The 25,547-nt window shown below is 47.6% G+C and overlaps 1 protein-coding gene across 1 annotated transcript in view; it reads right to left on the bottom strand.

Moving 5' to 3' along the window:
- Positions 1-25,547, bottom strand: part of Tiam1 (TIAM Rac1 associated GEF 1) — a 358,095-nt gene that overhangs the window by 274,104 nt on the left and 58,444 nt on the right. The window lies entirely within an intron of this gene.

Raw genomic sequence — 25,547 nt, 5'->3', positions numbered from 1 at the left:
AGCCCCACATTGCTCTCAGTATTGGGTCAGGCTGAACCACACATGATTTCCAACAAATTACATTTTAAAAAATATTATTTGGACATGTTTCTTAAATGGTTAAGGCAGGCAGACTTCATCCAGGATGACAGCAATGGACAGATTATCAACCCTGCTTGAATAAGGGAGTGGACAGGGCTCAGCTGAGAACATGGAAAAGACAGTTGAGGGGGGGGTATAGAAAGTCAGGGGAAGGCCAACGGGTGGGAAACTACTAACAGAAAACATCAGTGCTGGGCAGCTTCTTGCTGGATGCAGGTCCAGCAGCGGGACTGAAGGAGGAAGGGGATAAGAATAGCTCATAGATACTGAAGGTGATCAATCATTCCCCACGGAGATTCTCAGGAACTGATTTAGCGCGGTTCTCCTAAAACTGCACAGCAAACCAATGATAAGCTGATGCCTAATTTTTAAAATGTTCAGAAAAGCCTGACTCGAGTATAGTAAAACACAGACTATCAAGAACAGCATAAGCAGAGGTCCTGACCCCTAGAGGGGCTCCAGGTCAGAGGGTCTCTGCGGCCTTCACGGGCCTAAAGAGAGAGGATCCTGGGAGGCAGGAAGGTAGTTCTGTTCAACAAGGCTTAGTATCTGGTATTTGACGTGGGATTCCCCTCTGTATGCTATGAATACCATTGGCTAATAAAGGAACTGGTTTGGAATGATAGGGTAGAACAGAGCTGGGGGAGGGGGGCTAAACTGAATGCTGGGAGAAAGGAGGTAGAGTCAGAGAGAAGCCATGGAGCTGCAGCTGGAGACAGACTTGCTGAAACTTTACTGGTAGGCCACAATCTCGTAGTGATGCACAGATTAATGGAGATGGGTTAAATTCAGATGTAAGAGTTAGCAAATAAGAAGCTAGAGCTAATGGGCCAAGCAGTGATTTAAATAATATGGTTTCTGTGTGATTATTTTGGGGTTGGGTGGCCAGGAAATCAAGCAGCCTGCAGCAACAGGTACTGTTTCAAACTTCTGGAGTCTGACCCTAGGGAGTTTATTTTAGGCCTAGTTAAGCAGAGTACAGTTTGGTGAACATTATTCTGGTTCACCCCACGTGCACAACAAAGCATGCATAGATCTCTCTGAGGAACAAAGTTAGAATACAGACCAGACGTGACTACATGGAAATGCTTTGTAAAGTCTGTAAAGATAGGTTCCACGGACTAACTGAGGAAAACAAATTTACAGTTCGGGTTTGGGGAAGATGTTCCAGAAAAAGGTGCAGGGAATGTCTCTATCCACCCAGAGAGAGTCAAAGTCCCCAGGCTAGCACACACTGTGCTCCTGGCCTTCTGGAGGACTACAGGTATAGCATTCCTCCCCTTGAAGGAAAAACCCTGTGTACTTAACATCCCAGGATCCCCTAGTGCTTCTCTGTGAATACAAAGACAACCGAGCTTCATACAGTCTAGAAGTCGCCTTGGCCACGGTGTTTTAACAAAGCAGTACAAGAGTAACCAATACAGAGAAGAAGAAAAAAATCAAAATGCCTGGACTTAAAACATCCCACAAAACCCAAGAAGCTTTGATCATGGTCAAAATTATAAATCTCCCCAGCACACAGCCTAAATAATTTCCCCACCACCCGGATCCCAGGAAGTGCATTTGACAGATGGACAAAATGCCTTCCTTGCATCCTCAAGTGACAGGCACATACATTATTGAAGGGCGTGGCAGTGCACATTGTTAGTCTCCGCAGTCAGGAGGGAGAGGCAGGTGGATGTCAATGAGCTCCAGACCAGCTAGGGCTACATAAGTGAGAGCCTTTCTTTAAAAAAAAAAAACAAAAAACAAAAAAAAAACCTCCAAGGGCAAATGTGCTAAATATTCTATCCTATCTCTATCAGCAATAATCTATTAAGGCAGCTCTTCCTCCCCAGCCCCTCTGCAAGTCCAGAAGAAGCCATGATAGGGAAGGCAGGAAGCTGATCCTGCTTCCTTCCTGATGGGTCACTTGGGGTCTGACCATCACTTGGCTTCTTTGAAGCCACCTGCCCCTCTGTTTCAGTTATGAAGATGAAGAAGGTATTTCTTCCTACAACCCCCATGTCCCTCTCGCCCTTCATAACCTTATGACCCCTTCACCCAATACTCAAGTAAGTCACCTCTTTGAATATGTTATATTTTTTCCTGTCCAGTCTGTGATCGACAACATGGATAGACAGAAAGCAGAGAATCTGAAACTCAAATTTCCATATCTACCCTCAACTACAGGAGAAAAAGAGAGACAAGAGACAGAGGAACAAAGGAGGGAGGGAGGGAGGGAGGGAGGGACCAGTTTCTCAGGCACATTTCATGGGGCACCTGGGACAGAATTAGAAATGGCGGGTGTCCGAGGAGGCTCTAAATTTGAAGGTATCTTAAAATTCTACCCAGATTTTGCATATCCATGCACTTTTCTGAGAAAAGAAATCCAAAAGGAAGACGATCACATTTGTCATAGGAGCCTCCAAAGTTGACTGAGGTTCTGCAGCAGGAACCGACCATCACAAAGGTGGCCGCTGTGTCCCCAGGGAAGAAAGGAGGAAAGGCGGGGCAGCCCTCACACCTATGTCAGCAGGAGAGGGGCCGACTGCAGCCTCCAGCTGGGGCTGGAGGACCCACCACCCTCCACCCACCCTGCAAGGCAGCTGGGATGGTGTGTTCCTGTGAATATCACTCACAGCTCCCTCCCAATAATCAAGTGACATTTGCAAAGCTCATCAGCTCAGCAGGTGTTCAGATGTACAAGCAATAGAAAAACAGTTCCGGGCCTGAGGAAAAAAAGAATCATCCGTAGCATCCTGCCCTGAAACCCCCCCAGGCTGCTGGGAGAGTGTGGGGCAGAAAACCAAGAGACAGCAGAACAGTACAGACAAGAGGTCCAGAAAAATCTAGGGAAGGGGGGGCATCCTGCAGCAGGTGTCTGTACCCCAGGCTACAACCAGCCCTACAAACATGTGCCCCCAACCCCCTACCTGCCTGCCTGCCCGCCCTGTGACCAAGCATGTGACTCACCCTGCCTAGTCTCTAGCTTACCCTGGTTATGGAGACGATGCAGTACCACAATGCCTGTCCCTGAGATGCGCCTTGCCCAGCCCAAAGTCTGTTGGACGGCCTCTGTGTCCTTCACAACAAGGGTGGTCTGGCACAGAGCAACAGAAGGTGACAGGAGACGTATGAGCTGACACTAAGGTTGATGCCAAAAGGAAGTGACAGGCCATCTGGGCGACAGCCCCTGCGGGGGACCAGAGCCTGTTACCCACATGGAGCCCCACGATTCTGCCCTTCTCCCCCATTGCTGTCCTCAGCCCAGGGCCTTGCTCTGGAGCCCCGGTGGACACCAAGGCTTTGTGATGGACCCTGAGGTGGCCCTGGACAAGGCAGATCATTACTCTGAAACTCCGTCTCCTCACCTGACTACCAGGGGTCATCAGGGTCACAGGACTGATCTTTTCTGAGGACTGAAATCACGCAAAGTTCTCAGAACAATGGCCAGAGAGCAGAGATAGTCACGTGTGAGCTGTCATACTCGGGGGATTTCAGCTGGTTCCGAAGAGCTGGGTAACAAAGCGGCATCTGTGCTACAGAGAATAGCCAAATACTGGCACCACCAGCCCAAAAGACAGCTATGCATGTCCACGATCCTGAGATGGGTTGTGGATTTTAATGCCTCTAAAATTACAGTGGGCACTGAATTTACCATGCATCATGCCGCCTGTTAAATGGGGACAATGCATCAAGCTAATGGGGTCTGTAGAGGGGGTAAAAACCCCCAACAATGTATGCAAAATGCTCTCCAAAGGCCTTGGTTGGGAGTACTCAGAAATCATTTGTCTGTGCTTCTGTCCACCATCATGAGAAGCATGGAGACTTTCCTCGCTCTCACCTAATCCAGACAGCCCTCCACTCTGCTAACCAAGATGCTGGCGAAACCCTTGGGAAACAAAAGACGCTGTGAAATTTAGGCATTTGCCAGAATCTGCCTGTTCTGCCGGCATCTCAGGACAACTGACTTACAGAACGCGCTTCACAAGTTGCTGAGTTGCATCACAGCACATTCCAAGTTCATCCAAGGTCGATGCTTTGCTTTGCTTTTTTTTCTTTTTTGCTTGTGGAATAATCTGCAATTCACTGGGTTGCCTTTTTGCTGGCCTCTACAGAAGCAGATGTTCCCCCTGTGCATCTGAGAAAGCCCCATGGAAGAGAAACCTTCAGCACAGGGGTTGGAGCACTGGTTCAGCGGGTAAGCATATCTACCACACTTGCAGGGGACCCGGGTTCCATTCCTAGCACCTACATGGCTGCTCACAACTGCCCGTCACACTTGTTCTCCAGAGAATCGATTCCCTCTTCTGGTCTCCATGGACACCAGGCAGTCACAGGGCACACATACACACACACGCAAGTGAAACACTCATGTGCATAAAATAAGTAAAACTGAAAAACATATGAAAAACCATTTAGCAGAGGACCAGAGAAACCAACCCACCGTGGAGAAAAGGCACCAATAAAGGCATCCGAGAGATTTGGGACTGAGCTTAGCAGGAGGGAGCTGGCCTGGGAAGCACAGCCCTGGGTTCGGCACCCAGCACTTAAAAAGAAAAATGAACCCAAGTACATCAGAGAATAATTATAAGAGAGCAGAAAACTGAATCACTGAGTGAACCAATGGCCTCCTTTCTCCATGGAGTCTGAGGAAGTCATAAAACACTACAAGCTGAGCAGGCCTGGTTTGACACTAGAAGTGACAAGCTTCTAGTACTCAGCTTTTTGAATTTCCCTTTATTTCTCCCCTAGATTTGGGGACATTTTCATACACATGTTGAGATGCTAGAGGAGGGAGTGAGCCGTTTGTTTGTCCCGGTTGCCCGGATGGCTTGGCCCGGAAATAACCGCCTTGCAACCTTGAGGACAGGACCCAAATCTAAACATGGATATACCCTACGTATATAGTCGTGGGATTATTTCAATAGCAGAGAAGTTTGAACTTTCGGAGAGTTTGGATTTAGGTGTGTAGTCTTTTCCTTTCCTTTATCATCACCATTTCTTCCAGGGTGCCCTGAAGACTTGAGAAATACTAACCAAACCAGGGTCCAATCAAAAACACAGACACTTAAGAGCATGGGCCCTAGGTCAGATTGCTGGACACAAATCCTGATCTCCCTAACAGTGAGGCTTGTGACCCTGAGTCAGTCGCCCAAGAGCCTGTAAAGTGAGGGTCACGGCAGGTGAAAGGAGGAGGAATCGGTCAAGAGATGCTCCTAAGAACTCTCAGCACAGCAGGTACACAGACCTGCAGAAACCTTAAGCCATTCCTATTTATATCAACTGGACCCCAGAAGCCTTGAAGTAGGGGTGAGGGTGGGGGGCTCTGGTCTCCAGCAGACAGTGAAATGGGAAGACAAGAGAGACGGGGTGCAGGTCACAGACACGCCACACAGAGACCGTGTGACCGCGGTGGGTTTTCCTCAATACCGTTTTCTATTGAGGCGCTGGGGAGCAAAGCCCAAGGGTGACAGGATCGCACTGAGAAACCAAAGCCCATCTCATGACATCGTATGAGCTTTCTACACTTCTTTGCTTTTCTGGAGTCAAAAAGGGACAACAAAAGCAGAACCTCGATCCTTGCCACTCTCAGGAAAGTGTGTCACTCACACGCATGAAAGCCACTGGGTCAGACATGACCAATGACGCTTTCCTAGCTAAGACAAACACCCAGGTCACTGGGCCTGGTCACATCTTTCAACACTAAGCCGCCATTCATCTTCTACCCAGAGCCCGGAGAGTGAGAGCCAGCCAGTAAAACCCAGGGGAACGGAATAGAAAGACCTAGGATCCATTGTCCACACCAGCCCACACAGTCTCCCCACAGGTCACGGGGAGGTTCTGGACAGCTACCTCATAAGCTGGTGTTTGAGTCATCAGCAAGAAAGGCTAGGGCAGGTGTCTGCGATAAGTGTGTGATGGATAAGGAGTGTGGATAAATGTCAAACGCAACGCCTGCACGGGCTGCGGGGACAGTTTGCTTACACAGCTGTTTCCTTCCTGAGACAATGATGAAACAGCACTTTGGAATGTAGCTCGTCTTCAATTAAGACATTTCTGTTGAAAAGCCCTCTTGGCAGGACCCGCGACTTACGTGTCACTGCTCTCCGACGTGGATCTCTCAAGGGTGGCAGGGCAGTTCATTTTTGTTGATTAAACCAAATACAAAGGGAAAGGGCCAAACAACTGGTTAGCCAGTTAAATGCAATGATTCTTGATGAGGAAGTAAGTACACATGGATCATTTTGCTAGGGCTACAGACCGGCTCCCGGTTAGCTTGCATCCAGGCTTGGGATCCAAGCAACCACTGAAATCTGTGCTGAGAGAAAGATAAAGTAAGGTTGGCTTGTGCAAGATTCTTCTTCTTCTCTGTGATGGAATGTACGGAAGAGGAAGAACAAGAATTGGGGAGTACAGTCACTGCAGGATGCACAAGCCATGGGACTGGACGAGAGAGCTGCTGTCAGCCACTCCACAGGACTGGCTCTTTAGTAAACTACAGTAGTCACTAATCACAGCCACTCTGTTGAGATGACAACGGCTATAAATACACAGACATTTCATTTTCTCTTTTCCTTTTCCAAGAGAACGAGGGTCCTGACAAGTAGCTCAACCAAGTGATTTCTGAGGCTACTGCCGACTTAATCAATGCACAAAAGGGCACCAGAAGCCTACTTCCACTCCAAACAAAGTTTTCCTTTAATTGTTGCCACAAAGTCAAGTCTTCAACTGCAATGAATTCGCTCATAACGGCCACAAGACGTGGAGGCAGTGGAATGCCGGTGCTTGCTGGTGGTCAGGGCATGAGCGCTGTAAGGCTGCTACACATTTTTAAACTTGATTGTACATAATTGTTAATCACTGACCCATCTCCAACCTCCTGGGCCGGAACACGTTGCTAGGCAACCCATTTTGCTCTAGATCCTTTTGGAAAGCAAGTCAGACAACCAAGTGTCAACTAAGTAAACACTAACTATTAGTGACAGGTCCAAATAAATGAGGGACGGCCAGCATCCTGAAGGCATATTTACTTCATATTCCATCCTAATGCAAGCGTGTATTTCTCCATGTCTTACAACTCAGTCAATAAGCTGTCTTAGGTTCAATTGGATGCAATTGCCCTTTTGGTACAACCCAGACAACTTGCGAGCCAGAGGGGTCCAAAGACCATGCAACAGAGGAATTGCTTTCTTCGGGACCACAACCGTGCTCTGTATCACGAGCATCTCATTTAATGGTCCACACACCAGCTGGGAAAGATAACCTACTTCTAAATGCCCAGATAAGACGTCATCTGCACTTTTCTATTTAAGATGATCACAAACTGATTTGACTATTGCTTGGGCAATATCCACACATCCCCTGCCTTTTCAAATACGCAGAGCCACGGGCAACAGAAGTAATTTTATTGTTCCTAATTTAAGATCAAGAACACCAGGGAACATCATGAAGATGGGGACAGAACAGCCAAGTACATGAAAAAAAAAAGTCATTTAATGGGAAAGCTTAAGTAAGGCGGGTGGCTGGTGTCAAGGAACATGATGTCATTCCTAGGAAGAATGTGAAATCTAATGACTCTTCATGTCCACATCCAAGAAGCCCAGTTCGCCACAGGGAGTTAGTGCTAAGTAACCTAATTGCCCTGTGTCTGTTCTCAGAGAATTGCCAGGCAGTTTTCACATTCACTACTGTGAGTAACCAGCTCAGGTAATACCTGGGGACACATGGGCACTGAGTAAGGCCAGCTCAGGTAATACCCGGGGACAGGTGGGCACTGAGTAAGGACAGCTCAGGTAGTGCTGGGGACAGGTAAGTAACCTCATTAAGAAAGAAATGTTGGACCACCATGATGTTTCAGTGAGTATAGTAACTTGCTGCCAAACCCTGACAACCTGAGTTTGAGCTCATGGCCCACCGTGTACAAGGAGAAAACCACCTCCCACCTGTTCTGCTGACTTCCATGGGACACATATGTACACATGTGCGCACAATAAATGTACAAATAAAATTCAAGAAAGAGATGGGTAAAAGTAATCCGGTGGACTCACAGTGAGGTTGAAAGTTAAGACCTCTGTCCTGTCTGTAGACGTTTGGGTGTCTATGTGCTGTCGTTTGTCCCACAGGCTCGGGTGTTTGAACATTTGATTCCAAGCTGGAGGCGCGATTTGAGAAGCATATGGAACCTTTAGGAGGTAAAGTATCTCACTAGGAGCTAATTTTGAGGTTTCCCCACTTCCTGTTCTGTTTCTCTGTTTCTTGTGTGTGGATGAAAATACGATCAGCTAGCATCTTCCGCTCCTGCTACCATGCCTTCCCGGCTATGATGGATTCCATCCCTTTGGAGACATCAGCCAAATAAACCCTTCTTCCTTAAGGTATTCTCCTGGGGTACCTCGTCACAACAGCAGACCGGTAACTCATACACTATACAGTATGCAATCACAATGTTCTAGTGGCCAGAAGTACCTAGGACTAAGAGGTACAATCTACAGATTAGACATAACAAACATGACAAGAGGCAAATAATAAAGTGTCTAGAGAAAGTAATAGAACAGTCACACGGGCCTGCTTAAGTCCTGTGGACCAGGCTGGCAATGAACTCAGAGAGCCACCTGCCTCTGCCTCCTGAGTGCTGAGACTAATAAAGATATTCCACCACCACTGCCTGGCACTGAAGCACCTTTTAAGTGGAGCTCCCTGGACCATTCCATAGCCACCGCCCATTTTCTACAGTTCCCAAATAAAACCCAAAGAAAGTCACCCTCCCATCCCCTATGCTTGCAAAGATATGAGGACAACAGAAAAAATGATCAACTATCCATCTTCCTCAAAAGCTCCCATGTACTCTGCTAGAAGCTCAAGAAAGAGAAAAGAAAGGTTTCAACCCATAAGTATGTCTAAGGATATGCAGCCCAGTGTATACACTGCTAGTTGGTACCAAAAATTAAGGACTTCCATTGGAATCCCATAGGAATGGCATCTATGTCTCACAAGCACACAATGAAATAAATAAAATCTAGAAATAAATACTAAGTAAATACCAAGAGCCAACTGCTCAGTTCCATTCGGAAGCTCACTGCCGCACACTAAGAGGAGAACGTGCTTTCAACAGGGACACGGTGAGCCAGCTGTGAAGGCAGCTATGCCCTTCTGGGAATCTGCAACTAACAAGTCAACAAGGGCAATAAATTCACTCACAGGGACATGGTGAACCCATGTCACAGAACAAGCCAAGGCCAGGCACTGCCGTGGGACTGGCAGAAAAGTGATGCGTGCAAGTGGAACCCATACTGCTCCAGATCACAATGTACTGTGCCAGATTCGAACTGGTGCCTCCACATTGCAAGGCAGGAAGCTGCAGCTGAGTTCTAGAGGCCATGCAGTTCCCAATTCATGCCAGGAAATATTTTTTCAGGGGCTGAGGGCTTTGCTCATTGGCAAAGCATTTGTCTAATATGTATGTTTCCATGCCCAGTGCCACCAAAAACAAAACAAAACAAAACAAAACAAAACAAAAACACTAACAAACAAAAAGCACAAACAAACAATTTAAGAGTGTCCTCTTTGTTGAGAACAGAGTTTTCTCATCAAAAATACTATGAAAGAAATTGACTCATGAAGTTTTATTTTCATGATTTTGCTTGGTTGAAACTATGTTAGTGAGGGAGAGGAGTAGGAAGTAAGTCGGAAGGGAAGGAAACAGGGATGGATGGATGGATGGATGGATGGATGGATGGATGGATGGATGGACGGACGGACAGACAGTCAGAAAAAATGGATGGACAGATGAATGAATGGTTGGAAAAATGGATGGATGGATGGATGGATGGATGGATGAACGGACGGACAGACAGTCAGAAAAAATGGATGGACAGATGAATGGATGGTTGGAAAAATGGATGGATGGATGGATGAATGGATGGACGGATGGACGGATGGACGGACGAACAGTCGGAAAAAATGGATGGATCGACAGATGGATGGATGGTTGGAAAAATGGATGAATGGATGGATGGATGGATGGATGGACGGACGGACGGACAGACGGGCGAGCGGGCAGACAGGCGGACAGACAGACAAACAAATGGACGGGTGGATACATGGATTCAGGCAAAGCCAGTTTACTACCATGCTGAGGCAGGACAAAAAGACAAAGAAGTAATGAGGACAAGACGGAAGGGAGCCTGTGAGCCTGGAGTCTGATTAAAATCTCTTAAAAGCCAAGAAGCAAGAGGTCCTACAGAGCAACAACACTTGCTGCAGAGGCTGAAACAGGATCAGTCTGCCATTCCTAGTCAACATAGCAATGACCCAGGCTTCAGCGTATATGACCCTGAGCCAGTCCTCACCCTTTACTCAGATGCTGAGAATCTCAAGACTGTTTACATGCTGGGTGATGGTGGTACACGGCCTTAATTCCAGCACTCAACTCAGGAGGCAAAGGCAGGAGGATCTCTGTGAGTTCAAGGCCAGCACGGTTTACAGAGCAAGATCCAGGACAGCCGGGACTGTTATACAGAGAAACCATGTCTCAGGGTAGGGGAAGAAACAACTGTTCCCAGAAAGGACACTGTGTGTCCCTGTGGGCTAGACTCTTACCTTAACTTGTAGTCCTGTTAGGTGCCCCAGGAACCACAATCCCCACCAAGATCCTGTACATGACCATTGTAAAAGCAATGGGCGTCATCCTTCCCATGAGGAGCCCGCACTCACGTTCCATCCGAGTGCCTCTCTTTTCCCTACTCCTTGTACATAAGCCTGTATTAAAACATCTTCAATAAAACCTCCAAGTCGGCTTCATAACTGGCTAGTACTGAGACTCTTTCCAGTATCGGAGTCAAACTGATTTGACTATTGGACAAATGTTGCTTTGGCATGAGTCAAAATCCCTAGCACTCTTGGGGAACTCCTCAGGCTGCTGTGGCTGACAGGGAGAAGCTGTGCATCCGTGACTTATAGCGCACACCACGAACTGTACGACTAATGGGAAAGAAGACTGGAGACCATAAACAGGACGTGAGAGAGGACGCCTCCCAAGAGGGCTGTCTCCCCATGCCTGCCCCATGTCCAGGCAGGTGAGTTTAGTGTTCTGTCTGCCCAAATCACCACCTGAAGAGGAACTCACAGCTCAGAGACACACACCTTTCAGAAAAGCCACCCATGATGTCCTTTCTCCCTCTGTAGGATGGTCCCCACTATTCTCACGACATGTTCTAATCGCCTCCTTACACCTCTTAAGTGACGGCTTACAATACCATGTGGCCACTGTCCATTCAGCTGACCCTGTTTGTGCTATCTTGTGCAGGTGACTTGACAACCATCCTTCCTCACTGTCTCGCAGTGGTCGTAATTCACCTTGGCTCTCGGTGTTTGGCGTACTTAGAATTAAGCGGCAGATTTTAACAAGGTGGGGCAAAACCTCTTTGCTCACGAACGGTCCCACCTGGAGTGCTCGGATTCGTCCCAGGCATTTCTGCAAAGCAGATTTTAAGGCTTATGACTCTCCAGTCCACTTACCCCTAGATTGCAGTTTTCCATTAAGTCGGTTAACCTACATTTGCCGCAAAACAGTGCAGTGTGACACTGACCCAGTTCGTTTCATTTCTTTGCCAGTCAGTGACATTCACATGTCACTATGAATTGCATTTTAACTACGGAATTAAATATATTTGCCCTGGATTTACTCAAGTGAGCTTGAAAAGCATTAGGATTCACCCGCAGGAGCCATTGCCTAATCCAGTGAAGTGGCTTGGCGCAAACCACCGTCGCTTTCTGTTCCACAGGCAACCCAGCCCATTAAATGAAGGCACGGGAAGAACATAACAAGAAGCCATTACCAGCTCTGCACGGACATCAGATGAGCCACACACACAGGGCTATCACTGTCAACAGAGGAAGGACGGTAGTCAAGTCACCTGCACAAGATAGCACAAACCAAGTGGCTTAAACAAGATGCCATGGTTGACACTGAGAGACAGCTTGGCAGGGCTTACAATGCCCTAGGAGGCAAAGCACTGAGCACACATGTCCACTTTTCTAAATACGTTCACTGGGGTAGGAAGACCCACCCTAAGCGTGTGCGGCACCATTCTGGGAGAGGCACCATTCTGAGAGAGCCTGTCTGGGATAAAGGAAAGCAGTGTGCTCAGCCCCAGCATTCCTTGCTCCCTGCAGTGGAGACACTGTGGCCGCTGCCACACCTGCTACCGCAGCTACTGTAACTTCAAACTCTGGGCCAATGAGAAACTCTCCCTTTTAAGCTGCTTTTGTCAAACATTTTGTTGCAGCAATAAGAAAAGTAACTAATACAGAAGAGAAACTGGTTTCCAAAGGGTCCTGGGTGGCAGCAATTGCCGTCTGGACTGGTTTCTGGGCAGGCCTCTTCTGCTGCCTTACACCTTCTTGATCGCTTCTCCCACGGCCATTCCTCCGCTTACACACACCAGGGAAAATGTGGTAGATGAGACCTCTCTTTAGAAGAATGCCATCCCTATTGGAATCTACTGAGTACTCACCAGACGCTGATACCTAACTCCTCAGACACTAAGGAAATGTCTGAGAGTGAAAAGCCCTAGATTTCTGTTACAGGCTGAATTACATCCCCCCCTCCCCCAACTCACAGTGAAGTCCTAATCCCCAGCACACCGCAGACATGGCCTTGTTTGAAAATGGAGGTATTTTAAACATACTTCAAAGTAGGTCATACTGGAGCAGGGTGCCCCCTAATGCAATACAACTGGCACCCTTATATAGTAAGGAAATTTGGACATGGGCACAGGGAGAATGCCATACAAAGAGAAAGGCAGAAATTGGGGCAATCCATCTATAAACCAAGGAAGGTTGTAAGCAAAGTACTAGAAGCTAAGAGAAAGGCACACAACAGGTTCTCCTGAAAGGCCTCCGGAAAAGCTAACCCCGTCCTGGGATACCATCATCTCAGACTTTAGGACGCCACAGATATAAGACTGTCCCTGTTGCTGAAGGAGGAGGAGAACTGACATGGTCGGTGACAGCAGGAAAAGATACCAAGCGCATGTTGCCCAGTCCAGCACTGTCTTGGGGGCAAACCATCTCTGAACCATCTCTGAACCTCCACTCCTCTGCCCTCTCCCCAGGGCTGGCAGCCCTGCACATGGGGAGGCTGGCAGACAGCCCCATCTGGTGCCCACTTCTAAGCCTGTTCTCCAGCTAGCTTTACCATAATAATCTCAATATTTTGACCTCCATCTGTCTGAACTGTGTGTTAAATTCATCAGTTGGCTGTAAACTCTAGGAGGACAAGGAGGCAATTAATTATCACCACTCACACCCTACAGGGACCTTCATTCATACGGTCTCAGCCACACAGCACCCTGCCCCATATGCGCGACATTTGTCTCCTGAAGCCATGGTGTAATTGTAGCCCCAAAATTTAAAATGTTGGAAACTCGTTTCTCAAATCTCTATGCTACCTACATGTGACGTCTTTGCGTAGGAATTAGGATTTCAGAGGTCAAGTAAGTCTCTCAAAATGCCAACCTACGCTCTTAGACTTCCCAACATCCTGAACCATGAGATGAATAAACCAGTCTTTACAAATTACCTGCTGTCAGACATCTGCTATAACAACATCAAATACACTAAGACACCTGGCCATCCACGAAGGGCTATTAATCTGCAACAACAAGAGTCCAATCGAGGTGTTCTAAGCAGAAAATCCTTTCCTGTTTCAAGAACGCCTGGAGCTGGGATGTGGCTGTGTAAGTACATTGCTAACAGCGCTTGCATAAAGGACCTGAGCTCAACCCCCAGAACCCATAGTCATGGTGGGAGCACACGCGTGGAATCCCAGAACTTTAGGAAGGAAGAAAACAAACTGAAGGATCCTTGGCGCTTGCTGGCCAGCAAGACTAGCCCAATAGGTGACCTCCAGGTCCTACCTAAAAAGAGACCCTACCTTAAAAACCAAGATGAAGCTGGGCAGTGGTGGCGCACACCTTTAATCCCAGCACTTGGGAGGCAGAGGCAGGCAGATCTCTGAGTTCAAGGCCAGCCTGATCTACAGAGTTCCAGGATAGCCAGGGCGACACAGAAAAACCCTTTCTTGAAAAACCAAGATGGACAGCTCCTGAGAAATGACATCCAGGTTGACTTCTAGGATCTACACACATGTGCACAACCCCCAGATGCACACACAAAATAATTAATCAACTAATTAATACAGTCATAATGCCGACCTAAAAACACAAGTCCATTATAGTAGGAAGAGGGAAAAGTGGTGTCTTGGGCAAAGGTCTAAGAGGAGAAAGCCTGATTCCTTGCTGGTGGCAACCATCACGGCTATGGTAGGACTGGGCTTTCCAAGACAAATGTAGGTCTACGGGGTGGTGTTGTGTGTCAACTTGACACAAGCTAGAGTCGTTGGAGAGCCTCAACCGAGGACATGCCTCCTTGAGATCCAGCTGTAAGGCATATCCTCACTTGGTGATCAATGGTACGTGGTGCCATCCCTGGGCTGGCCGAACAAACCATGAGGAGCAAACCAGTAAGCAGCACCCTTCCATAGCATCTGCATCAGCTCCTACCGCCAGGATCCTGCCCTGCTTGAGTTCCTGTCCTGACTTCCTTCAGTGACAAGCAGCAATGCTGAAGTGCAAGCCAAATAAACCCTTTTCTCCCCAGCTTGCTCCATGATGATGATGTTTCTCACAGCAACAGAAAACCTGGTTATGACAGTCACACATCAAAGTAGCCAAAAGAAACAAGTTCACTCTGCTGGGGAGAAACCGAGTATTGTGGACTACCTGGTCAGCAGCCACTTGGGTGTGGACAATGTTTGTTGGCCCGCAGACTTCAAGCTGTCGCTGCAGGGGGCGCACTGTGAAAACACACTACTCACATCCCTTTTTTTCTCCCACTCTTCTCTTTCCTTGTACCAGCCAACAATCTAGACTTGCTGGCCATAGCCTGTATCATGTGACTTCAGAGACTGAGAGATTGGAGTGTTTTGGAAACCAGCCTCAGTTCAAGCAACGGAACAGTGGAAGCAGAGCTGGCGACCCATTAACTGCCTGACGGAGGCAACAGAGTTGGTGCCAGATCAACAGAAACTTCTACAACACCTGAACTGAAAAAGAACTAACAACACACAGCTCAACAATAAAATCTAATCCGGTCAATACTCTATCTTGACCCTTCCTTTCTTGGAGGATCTGATCCCACTTACAATACAAACTGGTTGTGCTCCTAACAGCCTTGCCACCAAATGTGCGTGCTTTCCAGAGACTCCCCAGGTTGTGCTCCTAACAGCCTCGCACACATGTGAGCAGCTTTCTGCAGACTCAACAGCTCTCCAACTCTGGACACCAGCTGAGTGCCCCACAAGCTCAGAAATGCTTAACAATGATGTGGGATGTGGGGTGTTGAAGACCTCAGAGGGCAAGGGCTCAGGACCACCTCAGACACAAGAGTGCAGTGGGCACCCATGCCTCTGTTTATCCAACCCAAGAGAAATCACAAACCCATCCTCAGGTTCAATAATTTGCTAGAATACTCACAGAACCTAGGAAAACCCTTCACATTCAGCCACAGGGTTAGTATAAAAGATCTAACTCATGGGGCAGCAAGGTGACAGATGTTCAGGGATTAAATAAGAGGAAGGGATGCCAGGTCTCCATGCCTTTTCCAGCATATCACCCTTCCAGCATCAACCCAGAACCTTCATTGTTCAATCATGACGAAGTCACCAGCTATTGTGATTAGCTTCACGTCCAGCCTCTCTCCCCTCCCTAGACCGGAGGATGGAGCTGACAGATTTGGCCTGTGAAGACATTTTGGTCTCTCTAGAGACCAACCCTATCCTGAAGGGTACCAGGCCAGTCATCTCATTAGCACACAAGACAAAGAACGTTCTAGCAACCCTACACCAAGAACAAAGGCCAAATCTGTATTGCTCATGACATATATCTTGAGAAATTCTTCTTGAACACAAATATGAATATCTGACCTTCTTGTCACTGGGTTAACCAGGCTGGCATAATGAAATCCAGACAGGCCCATGCCTTTGTCAGAGGCTGTGCCTGCTCCTTTTGTTTGTGTGTAGTGATAGCCTAGGTGGGAGGGGGGAGGAATGGGAGTCATAGCACAGCAGAAGGGTGGTGAAACACACAAGCTGACATCCAGGGACACTCCCACCTGCCACCCATGTGCATCTGGGGAAGGCCTGGAAGCTCTGCCAGTCCTCAGCAAAACCAGAAGAATTGCTACTCAAGGCCACCCTATGCCAAAAACATTGTGGGAGACCTTGGCGGTGATCCAAGACAAGGACTTGTAGGAACCATTAAATTATAATAATAAATATCAGTTATTGACCGTGCCTGTATCAGCACTACCCATGCATCATTTACAAACACCACACAGAAAGTGGTAATGACAATTGTGTACCTAGTTCACAGATGACACAAAAGCATAGACACTAAGTGGCCTGCCTTGGGCCACCCATCAGGTGGCCTCCATCATCAGGTGAATGATGGAGAACACAGTCTTGGGTCACACTACTTCACGCCACCCTCCCATAACTCCCTCTGATTTATGTTTAGAAAGGTGGTTTTTTCTGAACCACAGTAGGCTAAACTCAATGGGCCCTACAGCAGATGGCATGGCTGGGCCCACGACTCTGGGATCAAACTCTCCCTTCTTTGTTTTGGGAAGCCAGAGGCTCTGAAACAGCGCGCTTGCAACTGTACCCCACACTTCAACCCACAAGACTCAGTGTGTACAAGGCAGCAGAGTGAGTGGGTCTCATGCCAAGAAGCCGCAGCCAGTTTATTTTCATCTCAGTGTTAAGACAGCCAGCACCAGGTTGAGGCTGAGAAATGCTCCTTCTAATTAAACTTTATTTTCATACATATGTCGCAGCTTCAACATGGTGAGCCTCATGTCTTGCTCTGCGGATGGCTAGGAGGAGGAGGAGGAGCTCCTTCCACTGACAGACAGCCTCTCTGTTCGCTCTGGAACAAGCGGAGAATCTGGAAAGATGTGTTTCGTCCCCAGGGCAGGAGAGAAGTCCGGAAAACATGCGAGAGAATCAGAAAGTACCAAGAAGAAACTGTGGTAAACCATGATGACGCTGTAAAGGGCACTTCCTCCTGGTGGGTTCTGCACATCTGGGAATGGGGGTCTCAAAAATCGAAAGGAGCAGAGGTGATGGCCCTGTCCCATCTGTTAGGACATCAGAGCTCGGTAGGACTCCAAGCCCATCCAAGGCAGCATGGGAAAAGGACGCAACCCAGGACGTCCAAACATGACCATTGCTCAAAAAGAAATCAGGAAGCCCATCCCCATTCCTCCACACACCTCCCACCCTCACCGCCGCTATGGTCTGGGTGCTAATGTCCCTCAAGGATATATCAAAAGCCTCCTGCCAAGTGAAGAGGGGTCTTTGGAGATGATTAGGTCATTCAGGGTGAGTTTTCACACATGCAGTTGGTTCCCTGTCAGAGTTCATTGAATGCCCTCACCTGTGTACCACGGAAAGACACAGGAAAAGATGGCGGTCTATGAACAGGAAAACAGTCCCTGAGAGTCTGTGTAACTGCCAGAAGCTGCCCTTGCACTTCCCAGCCTCCACACTGTGGGACTTACAAGCTTCCGGTCTGTTGCCTAAGCTGCTCCATCAGCTTGCGGTGGATGGGTATAAGGTGTCCCATAAAAAGGCTCAAGTGTGGACAGTGGCACTGTGAAGAGGTGATGGGAACACGAGTGGGACCCCACTAGTGGACTGGTGCGTGATGAATTCAGAACAGAAAGGTTATTGGGAGGGGGCCTTATGGGAGGAAGCAGGCACTGCGCATGTGTCTCAGCTTCCCGACTGCCATAGATGAGTAGTACATTTCCTCTGCCAGGTCTTTCCGCCGCGTGCCGCAGCAATGGCGCCATCTGACCATGCATGGAAAGTGCCAAGGTTGGGATCCAGAGTAATTTGCCCTCCCTTTAAATGTCTACCAGGTGTTCTTCAAAGCAACAAAAGCTGCCCAACGCACAACCTGAACGGACTGAGAACCTAGGAAGAACACTGTCCCCCGGACACCTGGCACTCTTCATGCCCTCCTCCTCTCTACAAAGGGACCACCAGGCACAGGTGACACACAGACCCACAGCAGTGAGTGCCACACACCATGGCCTGCTGTCTAAACTCACCACAGAGTCAGCACTGTGGGCGGCCTCCAAGGCTGACACCCATCCTGGGCAAGGTCCTGACCAGAACAGTAATCTGTTCTCCAATCGCTGCCAGAAACCAAAAGGAACAAAAACAAAAAATCCGAGGAACCCTAAAAGACAGGATAGAATGGGTTCCAAATCTTCACCACTTCCTGGCGCTACTTGAACTGCGCAGCCACTAAATCCCTCCTGGGGTCTGTAGCACAGTGTGGAAGTAACCTCAGTCCTGTCCATTCAGGAAGAGAGCCTACAGACTGTGTAACCGTAGTCATCTTCTCATTCTAAGATTCCATGTTATAGACTGTGCAAAAATCAAAATGTTTGTGGTTCCCCAAAATCCATGTTGAACCCCTAACCCTAAGAGTGGTATGAAAAAATGGAGTCTGTGGTAAATCAGGTGTGGCGGTGCATGCCTGTAGCCCCAACACTCAGGAGGTAAAAGCAGGAAGGAGGGGAATCCAAGGTCAACCTTAGTAACATGGTAACTGAGGCTGGGTGTTGTGAAACACACACACACACACACACACACACACACACACACACACACTCCTTCCCTGTCTCAAAGATTGAGGTCTTTGAGAAGTTGTTGCATGAATCAGCTTTGGAATACTAGAGCAAATTATTTGAGTCTGGCTACTTTATAAAGAAAAGAGGTTATAAAGAAAAGAAGTTAATTTGGGCTCAGGGTTCTAGAAATGCAAAGTCTAGGGGCCTCCTCCAAGCAAGGGCCTTCTTGTTAGCAAAGAGCCTGGCACGGTAGGAGACAGGAGAACATACACCTATGTGTGCACCTGCTTATAAAATCACCAAGATCCATTCCTGACCCTACCTGACCTTATCCATAAATGGATCAAATAACATTAGCATATAATTTTAAAGATTAGACTACTATGACACACAAAGTCTTGAAGAGGGCTCAAACTCTCCAAACCACTACAGAGAATAGGCCACGAGGCTCAGTGCCCCATAATTATTGGTTCTGTTACCTCAACAGAGTCTAGAATCTCCTGGGAAAGGTGCCTCAGTAATGGACTTCTCAGATCAGGCTGGTCATTAGGGGATTATCTTGATTAAGATGAGGTGGGAAGATCCACCCACTGCAGATGGCGCCATTCTCTGAGAAGGGAATCCTGGATTAAATAAAAGAGTGGAGAAATCAAACCAAATGGGATCCTAGATGCATGGACTAATTTAAGGCTCTTGACTCCAGAAGTATGACCAGCTGCTTCAAGATCCTGCCTCCTTGATTCCCATGCGGTGACTGACTGTAAATTGGAATTTTGAACTAATAAACTCCTTGTTTCTAGTTGCTTTTGCCAGTGTATTTTTATCACAACAATGGGGGGTACCTAATATTTAGACCCCAAAGGGCTACTTCATGAGGACAGGAATGGACTGCACCAACTATAGATCAGGAAACAGGTTCTTACCATAGCAGATCTGGAGCCATGAGCAGTCCTTCCCTGAAATCTAGGACAGAGAGTCCCTGGACTTTGCCAACCTATGACCCTTCGAGTTATATCCACAGCACATTCACAGAGATTGGGAGTGGCTGGAACTGTGCCTGTCCCAAATGGATGCTTGTCTACCTAGTCACCAATAGTTCTGTTCAGGGTGGCTATGGCCCAACACGGAGGAGCAGAACCTTGGGAAACTTTGCTTCCCAAGTAAACATCTGATAAGAAGCTACTATTGTCACCTAGTGGGCGCAGTGGTGTAGGCGTCCTTTCTGTTTGTGTGTTGCTTTCATTGGTTAATGAATAAAGAAACTGCCTTGGCCTAGTTGATAGGGCAGAACTTAGGTAGGCAGGGAAGACAGAACTGAATGCTGGGAGGAAGAGAGGCGGAGTAGGAGAGCGCAGTCATGGAGCCGCCAGAGTCAGACGGGCTGAATCTTTGCCAGTAAGCCACTGCCACGTGGCAATACACAGATTAATAGAAATGGGTTAAACTGAGATGTAAGAGTCAGCCAATAAGAAGTTAGAGCTAATGGGCCAAGCAGTAATTTAACTAATACAGTTTTTCTGTGGTTATTTCAGGGCTAAGCTGGCCAGGCGGCTGGGACGAACAAGCAGCCTCCTTGCAACAGTGCAGCCCTACCTTCTACAGGACAGCTGGATGAAAAAAAGGATCCTCTAGCCCAAAAAGATCAACACTTATTAGCAAGGTTGACAAACTGGTCAAAGCTACCAGTAGCATTGTGTTTCCTTCAGCCAAAAGCAAGGACACAGGGAGGGCATGTGTCAGAGTTCATCACCAAGTCTCAGGAGATTCTACTAAGGATTGTTGATGTGGGCAGTGGACTGGGGGGGGGGGTCACTGCTCAGAACCATTTTCAAAACCTTCCTTAACACCAAAACATGCAGATGCTCAAGCCCTGTGGAGAATGGAATTTTGTGTGGATGCTGCACATCCTTCTATGCACTCTGAGTCACCCCTAAGTGACACGGAATGTCACACACAGTGTAAATGCTGGGTGAGTGGGATCTGAGTCCAAGGATGAGTGCAGGGCAGTCACTGGGAGTAAAACAGGAAATGATAGCCACGCTCTGTGTGATCCATGTTACATACTGAGAAGTAAACAGAGGCTGGAGTGCACCTAACATGTACAAGGCTCTGGGTTACATCTCTAGCACATGAGAGAAAGGAACGAAGAAGGGAAGAAAAGAGGGAAATAGGGAGAGAAAGGGACAGAGGAAGGAAGGTAGGAGAAAGAGGAGGTAAGGGGGGGAGAAAAGGAGGAAAGATAAAGGAAGGAAAGGAAATGGATTTGTACAAGAAAAAAATGACAGCAGAAAAGGAAGTGGCTCCTTGGTTAAGAGTACCGGCTGCTCTTTCAGAACACCCAAGTCAAGCAGGTCACAACCACCTTTACCCACCGGAGGAGCTGGCACCCTCTCCTGACCTCCAAGGGTACTACACTCATGTAGTGCTCACACACATACACATACCTACACACAAACACCATACACACACACACACACACACACACACACAAAAATAATTTTTTGAAAGTTAGATGGGGGTTGGAGAGGTGGCTTGGTAATTAAGAGCACTTGTGCTTGCAGAGGACCTGAGTCTCATTTCCAGAACCCTCATGGTGGCTCATGACCACTCGAGGCTCTAATTCCAGGAGATCTGACCACCTCTTTCTCACGTGTGAAATATACACATACCTACTAGCAAAACACACTCATAAAATGAAATAAACTTCTTAAAACTTTTCTTAGCTAGACAAAAGCACACACCTATAATCTCAGAAATTCAGAAACAGCTCAGCTTCCCTTAAAAGTCAGTTTAAGAAAAGCCTGGGCAACATGAGACCTTTACTCAAAAAAAGGGGTGGAGTATAGCTCAGGAGGTAGATAGAGGGCTTGCCTTGTATGCCTGAAGTCTTGGGCTCAGTTCCCAGCTGCATAAAAACTAGGCAAGATGTAACCACAGCACCAGGAGGTTGAGGCAGAGGGATCAAGAGTTCAAGGTCAAAGCTAGTAGTAAGTTCAAGGCCAAGAGATAGATGAGACCTGTTGTGGAGTATTACTTTAACTATGTAAAGATGTGTTACATTTGTTTCTGTTACAGACTGTTACTTTAACTACATAAAGGTGTGTTTCATTTGTTTGTGCTACATTTGTTTAACAATGTAAAGATGTGTTGCCTTGACTGCCTGAGGCACCTGGTTGGTCTAATAAAAAGTTGAATAGCCAATAGCTAGGCTTGAGTGAGAAGGGAGAAAGAAAAAAAGAAGGAGCCGCCCAGGACCAAACAGCAAGGCAGCTGCCAGACAGACAAACTTGAGAAGTAGGAAGTAGAACATACAGAAAGGAAAAAAGGTAAAAAGCCCCAAGGCAAAACACAAATGAAGAGAAACAGGTTAAATTAAGTTATAAGAGCTTGTGGGACATGCATAAGGCCAGGCATTCATAACTAATAATAAGTCTCCATGTTATGATTTGGGAGCTGGTTGATAGCCCCCCCTCAAAAAAAAAAAAGCCTGCTACAGGAGACTTTGTCTGGAAAAAATAAAATGCTGACAACAGCAATTTATATGTGATGAAATTACTAAGGCTTTTATTTTCTTCTGTGCATTTTCTTCCTGCATTTTCTAAATTTGCTTCGAGGAAAGGTATTCTACAAGTAAAGGAGCAATCCTCTTTTTAAAGGCAAGAATATCAGCCAACCATATAGTTCAGGACTGCCACAGCACCAGGTAACTTCAGGCTAACAACTGTGTTGCATAAAGAGGCAAAGATCCCCAGCTGCTTGGGAGATGCTAGGGGTCACCTGGGTCATCAGGCCTGTCACAGCCAGCATCAATGATGGCCCATGCAGAAAAGCTTCCTCAGAAAACAGTCACAGCACACCTGCACAGCTGCCACACAGGAAGGACACAGCCCTGAGTATGAGAAGGTCCATCGGGCACCAGGCCTTTCCCTGCAGGCTCAACACAACTGAAACAGAATCAACCCCACCTCACCTAGCTACCTGCTCCTCTTCCAGAGGACAGGACACCCTCTTCTGACCCCCACGGGCAAACTATCCATGCACATGAAATAAACTAAAAGTAAATATATTTTTAAAAATTTCTCTTGGTAGTTTTATTAACTAACAGAAGAGATAAAAGAATGTGTTTTGCTTTATTTTTTAAAACATGGTTTATCTGTAGCTATGGAGCCTCTCCTAGAACTCACTCTGTAGACCAGGCTGGCCTCAAACTCACAGAGTTCCGCCTGCCTCTGCCTTCCAATTGCTGAGAATAAAGACGTACACTACCACGCCTGGCCGATAAAAGAATTTTTTTAATTCCAGGTCTAATGTGAACATTTTTTATTTAAAAGAAGGGAGGGGTAGAAATCCCTAGAAAGCTTGGTTTTCGAATTTCTTCTCACAGAATTCGTATCTGCAGTGTGCTCCAGGTTCAGCAAAACCCACACGTGCAGGGGCGTCCGTCACTGGTGGGCTGGCTGTTACACCTGCAGGGGCGTCCGTCACCGGTGGGCTGGCTGTTACACCTGCAGGGGCGTCCGTCACCGGTGGGCTGGCTGTTACTCTTGCAGGGGCGTCCATCACTGGTGGGCTGGCTGTTACTCTTGCAGGGGCATCCGTCACCGGTGGGCTGGCTGTTACACCTGCAGGGGCGTCCGTCACCGGTGGGTTGGCTGTTACTCTTTGGTTTTCTGAGAGATGGCCATGGTCATGGGGAATGGGGTCTTCTGTAACTTGACCCAATGGGAACCACTTGAGTAGCTCCACAGCCAAAGAGGTGGCCCAGTGGTTGGGATCCAAGTTCGGTTCCCAGCCGCCACATCAGGAGGCTCATAAATGCCTGTAATTCCAGCTCAAGGGATTTGACACCTCTTCTGGTTCCTTTTGACACCTTCACAAGCACACGTACACACACATTCACACAGAAAAATAAATCTTAAAAAAAAAAAAGTGAAACTGGAAAGATGGCCCAGCAGTTAAGAGGGCTGGTGCTCTTCCAGGTGGCCCGAGTGCCCAGCATCCAATCAGAAGGCTCGAAAGAGACCTGACGGCCTCTTCTGGACTTGAGAGGCACCTGTACTTACAAATGCACATACCCACAAAACAGACACACATATGCACATAATTGAAAATTAAAAAATACCTAGCACAGATATCCTAATGTTTCAGAAAGAATCCCTAAGATTAAGACATTACACCCAAGAATGAATATTCAAAACACCCAAGTTACTACTACTAGGTAAGGTGAGCAATAAAATAATATTCTTTTGAGATCACCAATAGGCCTAGCTCTATCCTTAAAAATAAACAACTACAAACACAGACAAAATTCCCAATCTCTGGCTTCTTTCCAAAGACCACCCTGGGTATCCCTCTTGTTTGTTGGTTATTCAAGCTCACATCTCAGGCCACGCGAGACTCAAAGGCTGGGGACAGCCCAGTTGGCAGAAGGTTTGTTTAGCTCACACAGAGCCCTGGATTTGATCCCCAGAACTATGTAACAAACATGGTGACACACAGCTGTAACCCCAAGAGCTGAAGGCAATGGGCCCAAAATTTAGACACGCAGACATCCCAACGCACTCAGTGAGCTTGACGCCAGCAAGGGAGATATGAGAGCCTGTCAATAATAATAATAACAACAAGGCATACCCCCCTTCGGCAGAGGGAACTCCAAAATAAATCACACAGAACACTGCATTACCCCTTCCCTGTGACTGGGTCCAATATGGCCACGTGACCCAGCCAGAGCCAATAAATTAAGGCAGGAAGGTGAAAAGAAGGGACGTGGGAGGAAACGTTTGGGATAGGAGCTGGGCATCGCCGCAGTACCCCAAACCCAGCAGTTACCCTTGGAACTCAGCAGATGTATGCCCCAGGATCAATGAAGGAAAAAGGGAAGAACTGATCTGATGTCATGGCTACTGTCTCAATTGATCTTGGAGGCAGCCTGCTCAATGCTAAAGGCCCAGTGTCTAAGGAATCCTGAAATGAGTCTTTTGTTTCCAGCAACCGAACCTGTCCTGTCTGGTAGAAGCTTAGCCTACGGCTGACGCACGCCTCAGTCACAAGCTCTGTTGGATCTCCACCCTTGTATAAACCAGGAGGGAGGGGGGCATGTCTATTGTTTTTAACACTGAGGGATTAGAAATTCAAGGCAATCTTCAGCTACAAAGCAAGCTCAAGGCCAGCTCAGGCTACGTGCTATCTATCTTGTCTCCAAAGAAAAGAACTCTAGACTGACTCTTTTTCCCTGAGAGTCTAGGACCTTCCAACATCTTAAAGGAAAGCTGAAAGCAGAGGTGTCAGACTGTGTGAGTGGAATCCCTAGCAATCAGGGGAAGGACAGGTGACTAAAACCTCTATGCAGGCTCCTTGTCACCAACCTGCCTCTTAACCCTCCCTCCTCCACACCCTGCCAGGAACTCACAACGGATCTTCTGGAAGCATACCCGGGTGGTAGGAAAGGGTGGCTGCTTTACAGCTTATTTCTCTGTAGCTTACTCAACTTGCTTTCTTACCCAACTCAGGAGCGACCATCTGCCAAAGATGACACTACCCACAGTGGATGCGGCCCTCCCACACCAAATCATTAGTCAAGAACCGCTCATGAGACTTGACTGCAGGCCAATCGTACGCAGGCACCTTCCCGACCGAGAGCTCCTCTCCCTGAATGACTCTAGGTTGTGTCAAGTTGACAGAAAACCAACCAGCACAGTAGGGGACACCAGCAGTAGAGAAGTCAGTACGTGTGTCGGCTGTTGGACTCGGGAATTCCTGCGGGACTCTCCATTCAG

This window comes from Myodes glareolus, chromosome 2 (genome assembly GCF_982192425.1).
Source record: "Myodes glareolus chromosome 2, mMyoGla1.1, whole genome shotgun sequence".
NCBI classification, from domain to species: Eukaryota; Metazoa; Chordata; class Mammalia; order Rodentia; family Cricetidae; genus Myodes; species Myodes glareolus.
This window is presented reverse-complemented; position numbering and strand designations above follow the sequence as displayed.